The 16,742-nt window shown below is 54.7% G+C and overlaps 1 protein-coding gene across 3 annotated transcripts in view; it reads left to right on the top strand.

Annotated features, from left to right (window-relative positions):
- CTIF (cap binding complex dependent translation initiation factor) overlaps positions 1-16,742 on the top strand; it is a 207,072-nt gene that overhangs the window by 179,064 nt on the left and 11,266 nt on the right. The window lies entirely within an intron of this gene.

Genomic DNA, 16,742 nt, shown 5'->3' with positions numbered 1-16,742 from the left:
CCTGGAGAACTTCACAGGAGTCCTCTGAGGCTCTAGCCACAGTGCTCCCGATGCAGCTCCAACAGAAGGCCTCTTGCATTCCTCCTGTCTGAGTGCCATCTTCCTCCTCCTCCTGCCTGACTCTCACCCACCTTCAAGGCCAGGTTCACTTCCCGCCATAGCCCCAGCATCCCCCACCACCACCCCAGCCTGCCCTGAGTTATTCCTCCTGTAATATCCTCTGCAACTAGCATCCATACGGAGCTGCAGATGCCTGTTCTCTGGACACACCCTTTGCCAGGTGGTCATCTTAATGCCTTATGACCTCTTCTCAGATGCTTTTCAATCATTTCATCCATTCATCTATCATGGAACCCCAACTACAGTTTGCTCAGGACGCTCCACTGCTTCGGGGAGCTGTGACTGGGTCTGAGACAATGCTACTTTTCTTATCGAACTACAGAGTTTCCTAGTTGTTCTAGAAGGAAAGCATAGAAGTTGTGATATTCCCCCAAAAGGCTGACAACCCATTTGGTGACAGAATCCACAGAAATCACGCAGCTGTGAACATTTATGGTAGGTTGTGCCAACGCAAGGGTAGGGGGAGCTTAGAGGTGCGGGTTGCTGATGGGAGCGAAGGGGAGGGGAGAGCTAGGGATTCAGGACGGGTACTGGCCTGGTGAGGAAGGAGAAAGACCCCCAGGAAGAAAAATAAACAGAGGCATCGGGCCAGAATGAGCGTGGCCCGTCTGTGTCCGGTCTGATGGGTAAGCCCCGGGCTGGCGCTGGCTCCCAGCAGAGGCATCCCAGGTCGGTGCAGGCAAGATGATACAAAAGTTTCCAAGCCAGAGAACAACGCCATGGAGGGCATGAAAGAGAGTTTGTGTATTCATTCAACAAACACTGAGAAAAATGCTACCTCTTTATTGAACTGAAAGGTCTCCTAGACACACTTCCAGAGAGAATATGTTGAAATAAAATCAAGTAAATCTGGGCTCTCCCTAGCCAGAGGGACACTCGGGGAGCCCAGTGCACAGTGTGGTGCTCAAAATCAGGTGAGCCTGGAAGGAGGAAGGTGGGAGCCCGGAAGCACACAAGACAAGGAGATCTGATAAGGGCATCTCAACGGTGAACTGTTCAAGTCCTTGAACCTTTAATTCCTTACCGTTACCAGTCACTCAAAGAGACTAAGCAGGAAGTGAAAGGCTGGAAGGAACCTTGAAAATTCAGGAGACCCTTTCTCCATGAACAGTTTATTCCAGCCCCTCTTCGGCATAGACCCTGCCTGGAATGTTCCTCCGAGAATGCAGCCTTCCTGGGGGCAGGTACACAGCCCCTGGGCACTGGTTTTGCTGCAGTTCATTTGGGTCCAGCACCTGCTGCTGTGAATGCCTCCGCTTAAGCAACCATTCCTGTAACCTCTGCTGAAATAACTCCCCACAGTTTTGTCCCCTCCAAAGCTGTTGCCCGCCCCCCCTCCAGTTGGCAGCCAAGGCACTCTGTGGTGTGATGCCCCTGACCAGCTCGGACACCCCCAGCGCACACCCCCACACCCACACACCCGCCCACGCTGGCAGGCCTCCCAGAGGCTGGGGATCCTTGACCACCGCCCCCACCCCAAGATAAAACCCGGGTCTGCCCCCCACCCCAGCCGCCAGTCCCCGACCCCTTCCCCAGCCCCCACCCTTTAACTGTTCCACTTCCTTAGCCAGACTCTGCAAACTGAAATGTGAAATTCGAAGCCAGTGTTCCCCTTAGCAACCATGGTAACATAGGATCTGATAGAGAGCCTGGAGTTATAAAAATACCAGCTTCCACCAGACACTGGTTTCCAAAGGGAAACCAGTCTCCACGCCAGAACCGTTTTTAAACAGTCTTAAAACTCAAGAGATTTCCAAACCCATCTCAGCATGGCTTCAGCAAGACTTCTTTTCAGTTCCCGTTTGGAAGGCGGTGGCGTTGCAAGCTTTGGGTATTTTCTCTAAAATATAGAGATCCCTGCCTGAGCATGAGCTAGCCTTACATATATAGGTGGGAGCGGTTTTTAATAAACATCAGATTTTCGGCATTCTTTAAAAGTGAGGTTGGGTTGCTGCCAGCCCTTCCGGTTCCCTCCCAGGGAGTCAGCGCCACCAAGCCACCTAATTACAGAAGGGGACTGATTGGGTCTAGCTCCTCTTCATTGAAAACGGTTTTAATTAACATAACCGTCTTCTAGCAGGAATCCCACGTGGAAGGCCTCGGGTGGGGAGGGGAGGTAAGAGGGAGAGCAGCCGCTCGGCGCGGCCCGCCCCCTCCCGCTGACGCCCCCTCCCGCGGACGCCCCCTCGGGCCGGCCCAGGGCGGGAGGACGGAATGCGGCTGGCGCTCTCCGCGCCGCCTGCAGGGGGCGCCTGGCCTTGCGGGCTGGGGAGCGGGCCTCTCCCGGCGGCCGCCCCGCCCCCCTCCAGCCCCGCCCCCGCGGCCCCGCCCCCCGGCGCTCTCCGCCTCCTTCCTCTTATCTCCTGGGGCCATGCCTGTAATTCCAAAAAATATTCTAACTCGGTAATTAATGTCTGAACTTCAAGAGGCTCCTGCTTTCTGCAGAGGCGCGCAGAAGGCGGGCAGGGACCGGGCGGGGTGAGGCCTCGGCGGGGAGGGGGTGGGGGTGCGGACTTTTTCTAAACCGGCGAGTGGACGGCGGAGGATAAATCTGTCCACGCACATCTATACATACACACATGCATCTGTCTACGTTTTTTAAATCCTTTGGGCTTTTTTTTTTTTTTTAGTAAGATACCTTCCTCGCACCCTCTCCTCCCACCCCCAGGGGCGGTTTCCCAATGGGCTGATAGCAGATTCTGTTAGTCCGCTTTAGGGCTAGAGGGGAGATAGTCTGGGGCACTTCCCCGGTGTGTAGGTTCCAGGGCGGAGATTGGCTGGGAGAGAGGAGGAGTGACCCACATATTTAGAAAATAAGAATGCAGGCGCTGTGGGGTTGACAGAGGGCCAAAGGTAACTTCAGGTAGGTGGCCCACGGAATCCTGACCTCTGAGTGCCCCCCTCCCGCATCCCAGTGCCTCGCCATGGTTTGCACAGCCCAGCCCTGCGCAGATTTCATTCCCGGTACCCTGTACCCAGCTATAGGGGCAACAAGTGCCGAGCTGGCTGCTTGAGCGTGTGGTTGTCCCTCCCTTCCCAGAGCTGCTGTCTGCTGGGGAGAAGGAGGAAAGCAAAGCACCCAGTACTGGGAGCTGGTGCGCAAAGTCGCATGCAGCCCCACCCCCACCCCCACCCCAGGACCCACACCGATCTTCCTTAACGTGCTGGCCCACAGACCCACTGATTAACTTTAGTTGTTGATGCAGCACTTGTCCATGGGGGCTAGACACAGTTAGGAACATGCTTTTCTCCTGTCTTTTGTTCCCTGTTGGGGGCTCCGTAATCACCACCAGCAGCAATGATTAGTAGGTTACAGGTAGCCTGGGCCAGGCCCTGAGAGGAGAAGCTTCCAGGACTGACCATTCTTGTAACTAACCAAGAAGGGTGCTAGGGAAGGAGGCCCATTTCAGAGCCGCATGAATTCGGGCATCTTCTCTCTGGCCCTCAGCTCCTTATTGAGATTGAGGATTAAAGGGGATTTAGTCCCGATTTGCTAATTACAAGTTGGCTTCCTCCTTTCCCTGTAGGAGGACTCACAAAAGAGACATAAAATGAAGTAGTGGTATCATTCAGCAGCAAATTTATATCATATAAACCAAGAGCTTCTTAATAAGCAAAACTGTGAAGGAACACAGTAAAGTACCTGTCAGGGCCTTTGCCCTTGCCTTTCCTTGTGGGAGAATGGCCTTCTTCCGGGCACCCTTCCAGGTCTCAGCTGGATGTGGGTCCTCGGTTGGCCCTCACCCACCACCCCCGCAGCCTGCTTTCTTTTTCTCCATAGCCTTTACAGGATCTGGTTCTATCTTAGAGTGTTTGTGTCCATGTGTTTTTTTCTCTCCCCAGTTAGCATGGAAGCTCTCTAAAGGCAAGGGTATGTGTCTGTTCTCCTCATTGCAGTATCCCCAGCGACTAGAACAGTGCCCGACACAGAGTAGCTGCTCAGTAAATACCAAACAAATTAATGAAATGGAATGTCTAGATTGAGCAAAGCCGGAGACAGTAGGCACCCTTCTAGAGTTCTTCTGAGACTACCTCTCAGAGGTCAGAGGAATCCAGAATCCTTGAAGAGGCAAGGTGGGGGCTGGCTGGGAGGGGTCCTCGCACATGAGCTCAAAGTAGGAGAAGAAGAGAAATGCTCCCCCCTAAATCAAACTCAAAGGAAGCAACCTGTGCTCACACTTGGAGCAAAATGGGGAGAACTGCCTTCCTCCGGTGCAGCTGCCTGCGTTCTGTCCCTACGTTTAGCTCTGCTCTCATTTAAGCGGTCATTTCTTGACTTCGATCCGCCAGGCCTATGAGGTTAAACTAGACTGTCCCGAGTCAGAATCCCATGACCCACAATCACAAGAAGTCAGGGTGGGCATGCAACATAGCTTCATGGATCAAGAGCCATGGGGAAAGGGTTGTGGAGGGACACTGAGGGGGGCATCCTCTGTGTTCCTCGCCGGCCTTCAGCTGGACTGGAAGACGTGGGCCGAGCAACAGGGCCTTCCTCTCCTCCCTCTCCCTTGAGGAGGGAAAGGAGTAACGAGGATGCACAGAGCTCAGGAGAGTTCTGGAAGGGTTAAGAAGAAGGTGAGAACATGGCACAGGAGCTGGGAGTGGACAAGAAGTCACAGACATTGAGGACAATGGCAGCCTCTGTCCTTAAGGATCTGGGCACAATCCCAGCGAGGGAGCAACATGTCCAGTACATTATAATATGAGCCTCTGTGTCACCATGCACTTGCTAATAGCTGAATTTTTAAAAAAAGGAACTGGTGAAATTAATATCTTTTATATTATCCAGCGTAGCCAAAGAATGACCATCTCAACATCAAAAGGTGAGAGTTTTTTTTAATCTTCTTGTTTCTTGTACTCAGTCTTTGAAATCCACCGTGTATGTTAGACTCAAAGCAACTCTCCATTCGGAGTAGACACATTTTAAGACTGTGTGTGGCTAGTGACTCCTGTACTGGACAGCACAGGTCTGGAAGCTGGCTTCTAGAACCCTCGGGCTTTGGGGAACTGGTCTGGACTCCTAAAGTAGATGGATCCCCAAATTCTCTAAAGTATTTTTCCTAGTTTCCCTTGCTGAGCACCCAGAAGCAGAAGAAAACGTTGTGAGCTAAAATTGAAATCAAACGGCCAGCATGCAGATGTTGGGTGTTGGCTGGGGCTCCCTGGTGGTGTGTGCAAAGGCAATCCTTTGGACCCCCGAATGAGGAAAGGTGGCAGGCGAGGACAGAAAGGGCGAGAGAGACAAACAGCACAGTGCTGGGGACTCCTGGGCAGGGGGTGGCAGCCTGTGCCACAAAGCTCCCAGCGAAGTCCGCAGACCCCGGGAGGGGGTGCAGGCAGCTGCCCGCTCCTCCTCACAATGGCCCAGTCCGCAGAAGGCACAATTAGCTCATTCTTGCATTGGCCTTTTGATTACACTGTTGTTCTCAGGACTTCCATTTCTGTAATTAAGACCTTGTCCCTTACTCAGAGGTATTGAAACATAAAAGTATGTGCTGAATCTGGCTTCCCAGGGTTAAAAGCCAGACTTAGGAAATGCAAACACACTTGTGGAAATACAAACACACATTCACTAACTAATTATCCCATAATTAAGGCCGAAGCCCTGCTTAAAACAATTAGCTCTGGGAATTGAACAGTAGGTCCAACTCCACTTTTTGCTAATTGTTCTTCCCTGATAGCCTGGATATGGCCAGTCTGGGGCAGGGGTAGGCGGGAAAGGAGGGGCAGTAGGGAATGAACTAGTCTGCCGCTTTGGGTCCGGACTGGACCATGCTCTGCTTGGATTGGAAATGTTAGTCAGAGGAGAGTTTGAGGTGTGGAGAACAGCAAGGAGGATGTGGTTTGGGCAAGGGGAGTTGAGCGGCTGCCCCAGGCTTGGACGCGGGCCATGGGAAGTCTCAGAAGCTCCTGCTGGCCACACTGAGGTGGCTTGCCTGGCTGGAGCTGAGGGCGTGGGCCAAGGATTAGCTGACTGGAAAGCAATTAGATGAGGTGGGGCTGGCTGGGGAAATACCTGGAATCCCAGGGCCAGAGCTGAGACTTGCCTGCGTAGTGCCCCAGGCGGGAGGCCTAATGGGTTCTGGGGAGTGGAGGTCCCCACCCGCGAGGGTGGCTACCAATATCCCCACCGGCCAGAAGCCCTTTTGGCCTCTTGCTGATGGCAAGGAGAGAGTTCTAGAGTGTGGGGAAATCCGGGCGGTGTGGGGGTGCTGTCAGCCTTCCAGGAAAGAGGCCCTTTTCCTGATGACCAACGTCTTCCCCACCTCAGTGTGTCTGCCCTCCCCCAACCCCCGGCACCCTACCTCAGACTCCCAGGACTTTCCTGAGGCCTTCGGGGCGCCATCAGGTAACACCTACTCCTTTCCTAGGTAGGAGGGATGTTTGTGGAGGGTGTTACCCGTCCAGGGACTTTCAGATTTTGAAAGGAGAGCTTGGAAAAGAAAAATGTGTGCCCCAAAGGGGGAAAAAAAAAGAGGTTCAGGGGTTTGTAGAAGTCGGGGAGATTACTGACCCCCCCCCATGAACCATCTCCCCAGAAAATACCCACAGACATTAAAGCTTGCAGAAAATCCCAGAGCCTGTCCTCTGGGGGCTTCTCATTACGAGCCCCCCCGCACTAGAGGTGGAATTTGGGGTTTTCATCAGAGGGGCCTTCCAGACCACCCTCAAAGCAGTTGTGTAAAGGACCCCCAGGGCTGACCCGGCACAGCACAGTCGAGGACTGCCAGCTCCCTTTTCCCCCCACAGAAAGTATCCCAAGCTCTTACACTGGTCCTCAACCCTCGCCTCCTACCTCCCACCTCTTCTGTCCCCTTCACTGTCTCCATGGATCAGAGGTTAGCAAACTTCTATAAAAGGCCAGATAGTAAATATTTTAGCTTTGCAGGCCAATAGGCTAAATGCAGTTTAACCACTTCCCTGTGATTTGTGCTCTCCGGAGCAGCCGTGCGAAGTTCTGGGGAAAGCGGGTTCTGGGGAAAGCGCTCAGTTCTGCCTTCCTGATGCGAAAGCCGCCGCCCTGGACAGTATGTAAATGAACGTGCGTGGCTGCGCTCCAACAAAACCTTATTTATGGACACTGAAATTTGAATTTTATAGCATTTTTATGTGTCACCGAGTATTATTATTCATTGGCTTTTTTTTTTCCCCCCAGCTATTTAAGAATGTAAAAACTGTTCTTAGCTCACGGGCCCCATAAAAAGGAGGCTGTGGACCAGATTTGGCCGATGGGCGGTAGCTTACAGACCCCTGATCTAGATCTGTGGTTCTCAGTGCTCATTAAAAATCGAGGCATCGTTGGGACGCCTGGGTGGCTCAGTTGGTTAAGCAGCTACCTTCAGCTCAGGTCATGATCCCAGCATCCTGGGATCGAGTCCCACATTGGGCTCCTTGCTCAGCAGGGAGCCTGCTTCTCCCTCTGCCTCTGCTTGCCATTCTGTCTGCCTGTGCTCGCTCTCTCCCCCCCCTCTGATAAATAAATAAAATCTTAAAAAAAAAAAAAAATCGAGGCATCGCTGTCTGAAAAGAGAATTTGCAATTTCCTGGGCGCTGCTGCTGCTGCTGGAGGAGGTCCACACACTGGTAGGCCTGACCGAGTCTGAACCCCACCCCCATTTTCCCAACGACAAAACGGAGACCCAGAGGTGCCCTAGCTCCGTCGTGTGAATCCAGAGGGAGGGTTCTCTATCCCTGGGTGGGGAGATGGCTGGTTTTCTATCTCTGCCCGCCCCCAGAGATCTACCCTGCCTGCTCATACTGCCCAAGGCGCTCGCTGAGCCACAGGAAGTGTGTATGTGTCCCCTGGTGTCCCAAAGTGGCAGGGCTCCAGTGAGTCATTTCCCATAAGCGGAGACAGCGTGCACTGAGGCATCCCCGTGCTGCCAGACGGTTCCCTCCTGACCACCTTGTCAGCTTTGGGGAGCCACAGAACAGAGAAGGCTGGGAGCGAGGCTGAAAGGCCCCTCTGTGAGAAGAGAAAATGAAAAGAGGCTCAGATATCAGACTAACATGATTTCAAATCCAACGCTATCAGTACTAGGTAGGACCTGAGGCAAGATACCGAGCCTCCTTGAGCCTCAGTTTTTCCATCAGTCAAATGGGAAACAGCAGGATTGCCATAAAGATTGAGGATCGCATCTGTCAACTGTCTGGCACATAGTATAGAACATTTACGGTATCTTTATTGGCCACCCTGGCTTAGTGCCTTAACCACAGCGCTCCCCAGCCACAGCCCAACAGGCACGGAAAAAGGCTATACGATCCTCTTGATGACACATGAATGAGATCATGTGACTGTCCTTATGGAGGCAGGCACTGTCCCATACTTCTGTACACTTTTAACGCTGATTTAGGTTGGACTGTGTAAGGCCACGTCAAAGGTGTGTATCTGGGATCCCTGGGAGGCCTTCAAAGTCTAGGAACTCACAAAAATTGGATGTAGACGTCTGTGAACGTGTGTACGAGTACGTTTTCCTGGGAGAGGTGCCAAAGTTTCCATCAGATCTTCAAAGACGCCCACATTCTAAAAATGCTAAGGGACACGTGTCTCCAAACACAATGCATAAGACAGCACCTAACTTTGGGGATAGATTCTTGGGTCTGAGAATCAGCTCCCTCCCCCTGACATATGGCCAGGGGCACACTGAACATCGCCTAATTTGGTTCCAAACTGCCATGTCTTCGGCCTTAAAACCCGTGACTAGCCCACCTGTCCTACCCGTCCCAGAATCAAACGATGTCCTATGAACAAAACCCCAGAATAGAGCAGCCAAGGGCCGTGTGGGGTCTCAAAGTGACCCCCTGGTGAGCGAGGGGCCTCGCAGGAACTACCCTGCGGGTCAGTGTGTTTGCTTCGAATGTAAAGGCCTGGGGGTGGGGGGTTTCCAGTGGGTAACACTGAGCTAAGCAGGTAGTGCTAAGCAGGACTGTGGCAACCCTAGGGGAGGGCTAGTGAGAGGAAGGAGCACAAGAAGCCTGGGGGGTTCTCCAAGGTTCCAGCTCTCGGTCAGGCCTCTGGTAGCGTGAGCGTACCCCGTGCAAAAATTCACCCAAACGGCAGACTTAGGATGTGTGCACCTTTCTGCCCGTGTGATACATGGAACGTTTTCTCCCAAAAAGGTTCCACCGAGGAAAGTAGAAATACAATATAAAATCACCCCCCTCGGGGATCTTTCTGTATCACGTTGGACTGACATTAGCACATCGCTTGAAGAAAGAGTACTTTATGTGCAAACACAAATAGGAGAGTCGGGTGTTAAAATCACCGGAAGGCCAGATTTAAGTACCTTTCTTTTGGTCTCGAGCTGCTCATCTGAATGGACGTAACATAACTTTTGCTTTCTTTAATTCTCTCACAAGGCTCCATGGGCTGCCTCCGGCCTTTTCACAGCCGCGATGGACCTGCCATGGTCTGGCCTGTTTGGGGTGGCCTGTCCTGTCCATGAAGGCAGTGGCTCTGGCTTAGGCCACCGCTGCTCGCTGCTCTGCTCGCAGAGGGCTGCCTGTCCCATCCCCGCCCTTCCCGCCGGCTGCCCTCCGACCGGCTCCTGCGCTCCCCGACGGCCCATGCTTCCCGCTCTCTGGTGGTTTCTTCTCAGCAAACCACCAAACCCTCCTGAGGAGGGAAAAACCTTCCCCTGACCCCACACTCCCCTCCGGGAACTGCCCAATTTCCCTCTGCCCTGTGGAGCCAGAGGTTTCAGAAGAAACGGTCTCCCCAAGTGTGTCTCTCTGGATTGTTTCTGCCCCCTCAGGCCAGCAGTGCGGTCTGTGTTGAAATCCCCTCATTGCCGAGTCCAGAGGCCGGCTTGGTCCTCAGCGCCACCGGCAGCTGCTGGTGACATGGAAGCTAATTAGGTGACTGTGTTCTCACAAAGCTCTATTGATCGACGCCAAAAGTTGAATTCCGTGTAATTTTTACATGTCAGGTGTATGTTTTTCTCAAAGTTTAATGCAGGAGCCTTTGCTCTGGGACCGTGTTCACCTTTAAGGCCTTCTCTAAAATTTCATTTGGTGTCCTTTTATCCAGAGGCCTGGAGAAGTTGATTTACCAAAGGACAGGTGACCATATAGTTGGTGGTAAGCCAGGAAACAGGCAGGTCCCAAAGCCTGTGTCGATCACAGCTTCCCAGGGCAGCCACAGCCCCCCAGCTTGACCTGCGCCAACCAGATCTACATCTCCAGGCCTGAATACATCCCCCTGACGCTTCCCCCCAGCCTCCCCAGACACCCCTCAAACTCAGAGCATCCTAACGGAACCCGTCTCCTCCCAGAGGGTGCCACCATCCTGCAGCCTGTGACAACAAAAAGCCTGAAGCCATCCCTGACTCTCAGCACCGCCCTCCACGCCATGAATCCGCAGGGTCTGTGGGCAGCAGCTCTTCCCTGGTCCCCAGCTCTGGCCACCACGTTTCTGCCTGTCCACAGCTCGTGTAGGCCAAGGTCCCCTTTCACCTGAATGAGCCCACCAGCCTTCCAACAGGGCTCCCCTCCTCTCTCCGTACTCCTCCATGCTCGCAGGATTCTTGAGGGTGACCTTTCTCATTGCCTGGAATGTTCTTTTTGCTCCTTCTCCTGGCCGCACTCTTTCCCTAGCTTGACGTTAAAGAGCCTGCTCAGAGCTATCTCCCCAGGACTTCGCTGAGCATCTCTCCCCACCCAGGGGAGGACAGTCCTTCCCACCCCCCACCCACCCCACCCCCCAGCACCTCCGTTCTCATGAACCCCAGCATCTCCGGTCCCATGCCTCCCACTTGGTAAGGCCAGGGATGGAGCACGCGCACTGTGTGCAAGGTACTATTCTAATACGAGTCCCAGATGATCTCATTTAACCCTACCCCCACTTTCCAGAGGAGGAAACAGAGGCACAGAGAAGTTAACTGTGCAGCCTTGGGGCCGGGGGTGATTAGAACACAGGCAGCCTCGCCTTACAACCTTGGTTCCCATCACTGATCTGCTGGTGTGACATCTGTCTTCCCTGCTCTAGCAGTAGACCCATGAGGGTAGGACTCGTGCCTCCTGACGAAGGAATGAGTGGGTGAATGAAACACTTGTCCCTTCAGACTCCCTGGAGGAGGGGCAGGACCTGCCGTGCTCTGGGCCCATGCTGCTGGGCGGGCTCCATGCCAGGGAACAGGGGGGCCCTTCCGAGTGGCTTGGCTCCAACCAGCACATGCTTTCCTTTGAATCCAGTCTGTAGGGCTGCTGGCCACAAGGTCCTGTGTGAGGAAAAGCTAGTCTTGGTAGACCCTAGACTAGACCTAGAACTAGCGAGAACCAATAGTTGCCCCGAGGCTACGAGCAGCAACGCCTCCGGTTGTGGAGGTTAGAGGAGGAGGTCAGGGAATGCTTCTTGGAGGAGGCAGATCTTGTGATCAGTCTCCAGGGGTCCAGTAAGTGGAGCCAGGGTGGGGTTTGCTCCTCACCGTCCCCGCACATAAGAACAAGACGTGTTCACAGGCCTGTGAACAGATGGCGTTGGCTGGCCTAGAGGTCTGTGAAGGCGAGCAGAGGGGGGCAGGGCCACAGGGGTGGGCATGGCCTGGGCGGAGTGTCTGCGCCTCCGATAAGCCCTTTACCCCATTCCAGCCCCTCAGGTGAACCGGTGAAGTGCACACAGATGGTAAAATACGGATGTGCATGCGCACTCCTCCGAAAAGGTCATCTCAACTTAGAAAGAGTTGCCCCATTATTACAGTTTATATTCTGCTAAGGGTAAGGCTCCAAAGCCAAACAAACTTCCAGGTGCCAATTAAATACTCTTATCTCCAGCCTTAGACTTGGCAGAGAGTCCTTAGCGAATCCTTTCTGCCGTCCCCAGGCAGCCCCAGGCCCTTTTCTCAGCCCGGGCCTGTCTGTCCCTCTACGGGGTGGCTGCCTCTCTGAGTACAAATGCTAATTATGCCTTTCGCACAGCCCTATTATTCTCTGCTTAAGCTTGTCCCAGGCCCAGCTGTCCCTGCCCAGTTGGTGCTTGGTTACCGCCTTGCACCCAAACCCACCGCAGAACCAGCTACGCTTCCTCACCCGAGGACAGACCTCCAGCCCAGGCCCTGCGGTGTGGCCTCAGACTCCGCCCTCCACCCCCACGCCGGAGGACTGGCACCTCTGTCTGGTAACCAGGCTCCAGCGGGCATGTCTTCTTAAATACCACACGCCAAGATTATCACACTGAAGAGGACATGTGTTCAGCAAAAGTTTCTTCAGAATTTCCACGCTTGGTAGCAGAGGGGGCCAGTGTGGCCCTTCTCCAGCTCCTTGAGCCCCCTGGCTGGTTACCTGTGCCCTCCCCCACTCACATACCCTGTACGGTCTGAGATGGGTAGATGGGACCCCTGGTTGACTCAGCATACCGTGAGTTTCTCCCAAGGCTCAAGGGAGGGTGGGCCCCTGGCAAGGCCCTTCAGAGAACCTCGTGCTACAGAGAACAGTGGGGAGGGCAGGGAGCTGGGGCGGTGAGGGGTGGAGAGCTGCAGCAGCCTCTGCATTCTGCACACGGACGGACACCTCTCCTCTGAAGCTGGAGGGTCGCCCTCTGTGACAGGGCTCCCTCCGCCAGAGTCCCCCTGGGGCTGCAGAAACCAGCAGAGAATCCCGTGACCTCCCACCACCTCTTCTTCCTCATTGCCTGTCTGGAGCTGGCTTCAGGGAAGGCAAGAGCTTGCACTGCCAGGAGGGGGTCCCGTCTTCCCCGGCCTGCCCACCGGCTTCAGTGCTGAGACTTGGAAGAAGGCAGAAATGCGGCAGGGGTGAGGGGAGGCCTCGCTCAGGGCCTCGGGCCACTGCACAGTGGCTCGACCACCGGGAAAGCTGACCCAGAGGAGGAAGGGATTGTTTCGCAAGCAAGGCCGGGCACTCGGAGCTGGCCCATCAGCCCCTGGCATGCGGCTAGGCCTGTCAGGAAATCAAGGAGGCGCTCTGTCTGCTTTCCAGCAGGCGCCACTTCTCTCTTTCCACTGCTTTGCTCAGTTCACAGCACTGGCTCCAGGGCCAGGCGGGCGGGCGGGCCAGGCACCCTCTGCCGCAGGCCTGGTGCCCGGGGAGCGCCTGTGCCTGCCTCGGCTAGCCTCATCACGAGGGTACCGGGCCCGGGCCACGCAGCCACATGGAGAAGGCCACTGGTAGCCATCTCGGGTGGGAAGGCAGGGTGACTCTTGGGGAAGGATTCCAGACTGTTTCCTTCTCGGTTGAGCTCCAACGCTCTTATCTCCTTTCCTGCCAGGCGGGGACTCCTCGGGAGTCACACACAAAAGAAAACCCCACCCAAGACACACAACCCCCCACATACTTGAAGGGGGAGGACTGGCCTCCCGTGCCGATGTAAGCTACCTGGTTGTCGGTCCGGGAAGCAGTCCATGGGCATTGCCCTGATGTTAAAATAGTATAGATTTGGTCCAGAAAGGGGGGGTGGTGCAGATGAATACCAACAACCACTCAACAGAGCCACCTTGGTGGCCGCTCTGAGAGCTCTTGGAACCGTCCATCGATTGAGATGTTTCTTGGAGGGAAAACAGTGGAGGGAGGGGGTGGTAGAGGGCAAGGGCAAGGACAAGGTTCTGAGGCGGTTGGGGTGAAGGTGGGGGGCCGTGACAGGACAGACGAGAATACGGAATAGGAAGCATGAGTAAGAGTCCGCGTGCATGGCACGGGCCCTCCCTTGAGAGTCTGGCAGGCCCGAGTACCGTTCTCATCTCCTAGAATACGGGAATGACGGTCGGGATATGGGAATAGAGAAAACTGAGCCCTGAGCTAGCCACGGGTCGCCTGGTTTATTTACAAGGCTCGCTGCTGTGAGGACTAAGAGAGAGAGCCTGGCTTTGCAACTCCTAACTCCTTCCCAGGCCTGCTGGTCCACTCAGAAGAGCAGCGGACCCCGGGACTTTCAGACTTGACGTTGGGCTATGCTTCCTAGAGGCAGGGGGCTGGCCTAGTTGACCCCTCAGGGTCTCATTCCAGCCCAGCGTGCTGGCAGCTGATTCTACCGGCAAGTTGCTATGGGAACTCTAACTTTGAATTTCCTGGCTCTGGGACTGTGAAAATCACAACCTGAACCTTCCGTTGATGTGGGTTTCTCGATTAATTTCCTGTTTGATTGTTTACTTTAGAGAGCGGAAAATGCCTTTGCAGGCTGCTAGTCCCCTCCACCAAGACGCTTATCACACCCACCCCCGCCTCCAACAAGCCACCAAGGTCAAGTCCAGGCCTCAGGTGGGTGGAGGTGGGGGGGGCAGCTGGAGCCAAGGGGCCAAGGGGAGGTGAAACTCAGAGCCGATGGCCCTCTCCTTGTGCCTGCCGGGGGTCCCAGCCTGGTGGACACCAGGAGAGATCTGTGAATTCAGAGAAGGGGCTGCAAGAAGAGCAGCAGCCCACGGCCCGAGCCCTAGACCTGGCCCCCCGGGGCCAGCCCAAACCCCTCCTCCTGTCTCTGGAAGACGTTTGTGCTGAGTCAGACACAAAACGCAGCCATTCTTTCAGAGGGGTAGGGTACCGTGGAGGGGGTGTAGGTCCCAGGTGCCACCTGACGCCCAGTGCCTCCAGGCCAGGCATTCTTGGCCAAGTTCCCCTGGGGAAGCTTCCAGAATAACTGCTTTTCCATCTGCCTGTCCTCCAACGGCTCTCCCCAGGGCCCCCATGCTCCAGCAGAGAGCAGCGGACAGGGCGTTCATTGTCACAACTCCGTCTTGTTCCCAGCTCTGTCCTTGGGGAGCAGTTAGTGCTGGCAGGCTCAGGTGAGGCCCCACAGCAGGTGTCCCCCGCAATGACAGCCACCTTGCTGGGAGCAGGACCATTTGTCACCGTCAGAGTCCTTCTCCCCACCCTGCCGGCTGAACCCCTCAGAGCCGGGCAGGAGCACTCCCTCGCTCACTTGATAAATAGGGGTGCTGAGCACAAGGGGGGAAGCGGAAGAGGCTGGAGATCAGCCGGTAATCTGGGGGATGCCCCCCCCCATCAGCACCCCTTCCCTTGTCTAGGTGACTGTATAACGTACCATCCACATCAGGGCCCTTTTAGGAGCAAAAGGGACACTTACTAGTTACTTTGGGATGGCAAGTGAAATCCAGAACCATCTGAGACACACCCCACTTTTTGCTGACTGCACCCCACCAGACTCATTTGTGTGGGCCTTACTGGTGGAACTGTGGTTATGTCATTTGACTGTGGGTAAGACCTGGCTTCAAATCCTGGTTTTCCATTACCTGTGGGCTCTTGGGAAGTCACCCCACTCGCCGTGCCTCAGTTTCTGGAGCTATAAGTGAAGATCGCTAAACTCAGAGATAAACTAGTAAAAGGATAAAACGGATCTTTTTTTTTTTTTTTTAAGATTTTATTTATTTATTTGACAGAGAGAAATCACAAGCAAGCAGAGAGGCAGGCAGAGAGAGGAAGAAGCAGGCTCCCTGCGGAGCAGAGAGCCCAATGTGGGGCTCGATCCCAGGACCCTGGGATCATGACCTGAGCAGAAGGCAGAGGCTTTAATCCACTGAGCCACCCAGGTGCCCCGATAAAACGGATCTTAAAGTGTGCACACAGTGCAGGGCTTTGCCTTGAGAGCAGACATTTCAAAAAGGTAAGCCAGGTGATGACTGAAGCCCCAGAAGGCATTGGTCGGTCCTCAGGAGACCCCCCTTCTGGAAAGGTAAAACTTCAGAGCTGCCTCAGGCATTTTCCAGTCATCCTTTAGGAGAGATGGATGTCCGGGAAGTGAATGCAAAAGGAGCCACAGAGAGGACAGGCAAGTCTTCTAGAAGGGAAAAGAGGGGGCACTAAAGTAGAAGCTGGGTGTTGTTGACAGCAGCCATGGCCAATGTCCCTGTGGTTTCGAACCCCGACCCAGGGTCCTGGGAACTTACAGGCTGCAGGGACTCTGTGAGCAGAACTCGCGTCCTGAGTGGGCCATTGGCCAGGGTTTGGCTCCCAAGAGGAGCCACTGGAGCCGTGGCCCCATCCTCTGGCTCCAGTGTCTGCAGGATTCAGTGTCTGCTCTGAGCCCCAGATTATGTTTCCACCCCCTGGGGCCAGTTGTGGGATGGAGTTTTCCCCCATGTGACATTTGCTGTGGCTACTTTGTACTAGGCGGTTTGCAAGCTCTGCAGGAAGGAGGCTAATTATTCCCTCCAGGGCGCCTGCTCCGCAGTCCGGGTGCCTGTCCGCCTTAGTGAGGAGGGCTGACAGCCAGACCACAGGGCGCAAGCTTGGACTCAAGTCCAGGTCAGAACCATGAATTTCCTTGACATCTGATCATAGGCACCATACCAGGGCTCCTCATTAGGCTAGTGGAAGAGTGATATTTGGGGCAAATCCCCCTCTCCTGGGGATGGCTGAAACGCAGCCATCAGAGCACTGATAATAAGTGGGGAACGTAGAATGGCACTGATTTCGTAGTTGTCCTGACAGGCTGGGCCACGGGAGCATCCACACGTACGTGCGCCTCTGTCTACAGCCAGCCTCGCCCCTCCTGTCCATTTCAGAGGATATGGAGCCATATCACTTCCCTTACCGAAGGCGACGCTCTGCGCTTGGGTCCTCCTCGCCTCCAGTGAGCCCCTCTCCTACATTCCACCTGCCTCTCCCACCGCGACAACCACTCCCTTGACCCTGGCATGGGATCCTGCCCTTTTTCT

Source organism: Mustela lutreola, chromosome 11 (assembly GCF_030435805.1).
Source record: "Mustela lutreola isolate mMusLut2 chromosome 11, mMusLut2.pri, whole genome shotgun sequence".
Classification (NCBI taxonomy): domain Eukaryota; kingdom Metazoa; phylum Chordata; class Mammalia; order Carnivora; family Mustelidae; genus Mustela; species Mustela lutreola.
Note: the sequence above shows the minus strand (reverse complement) of the source record. Positions and strands in the feature narration are given on the sequence as shown.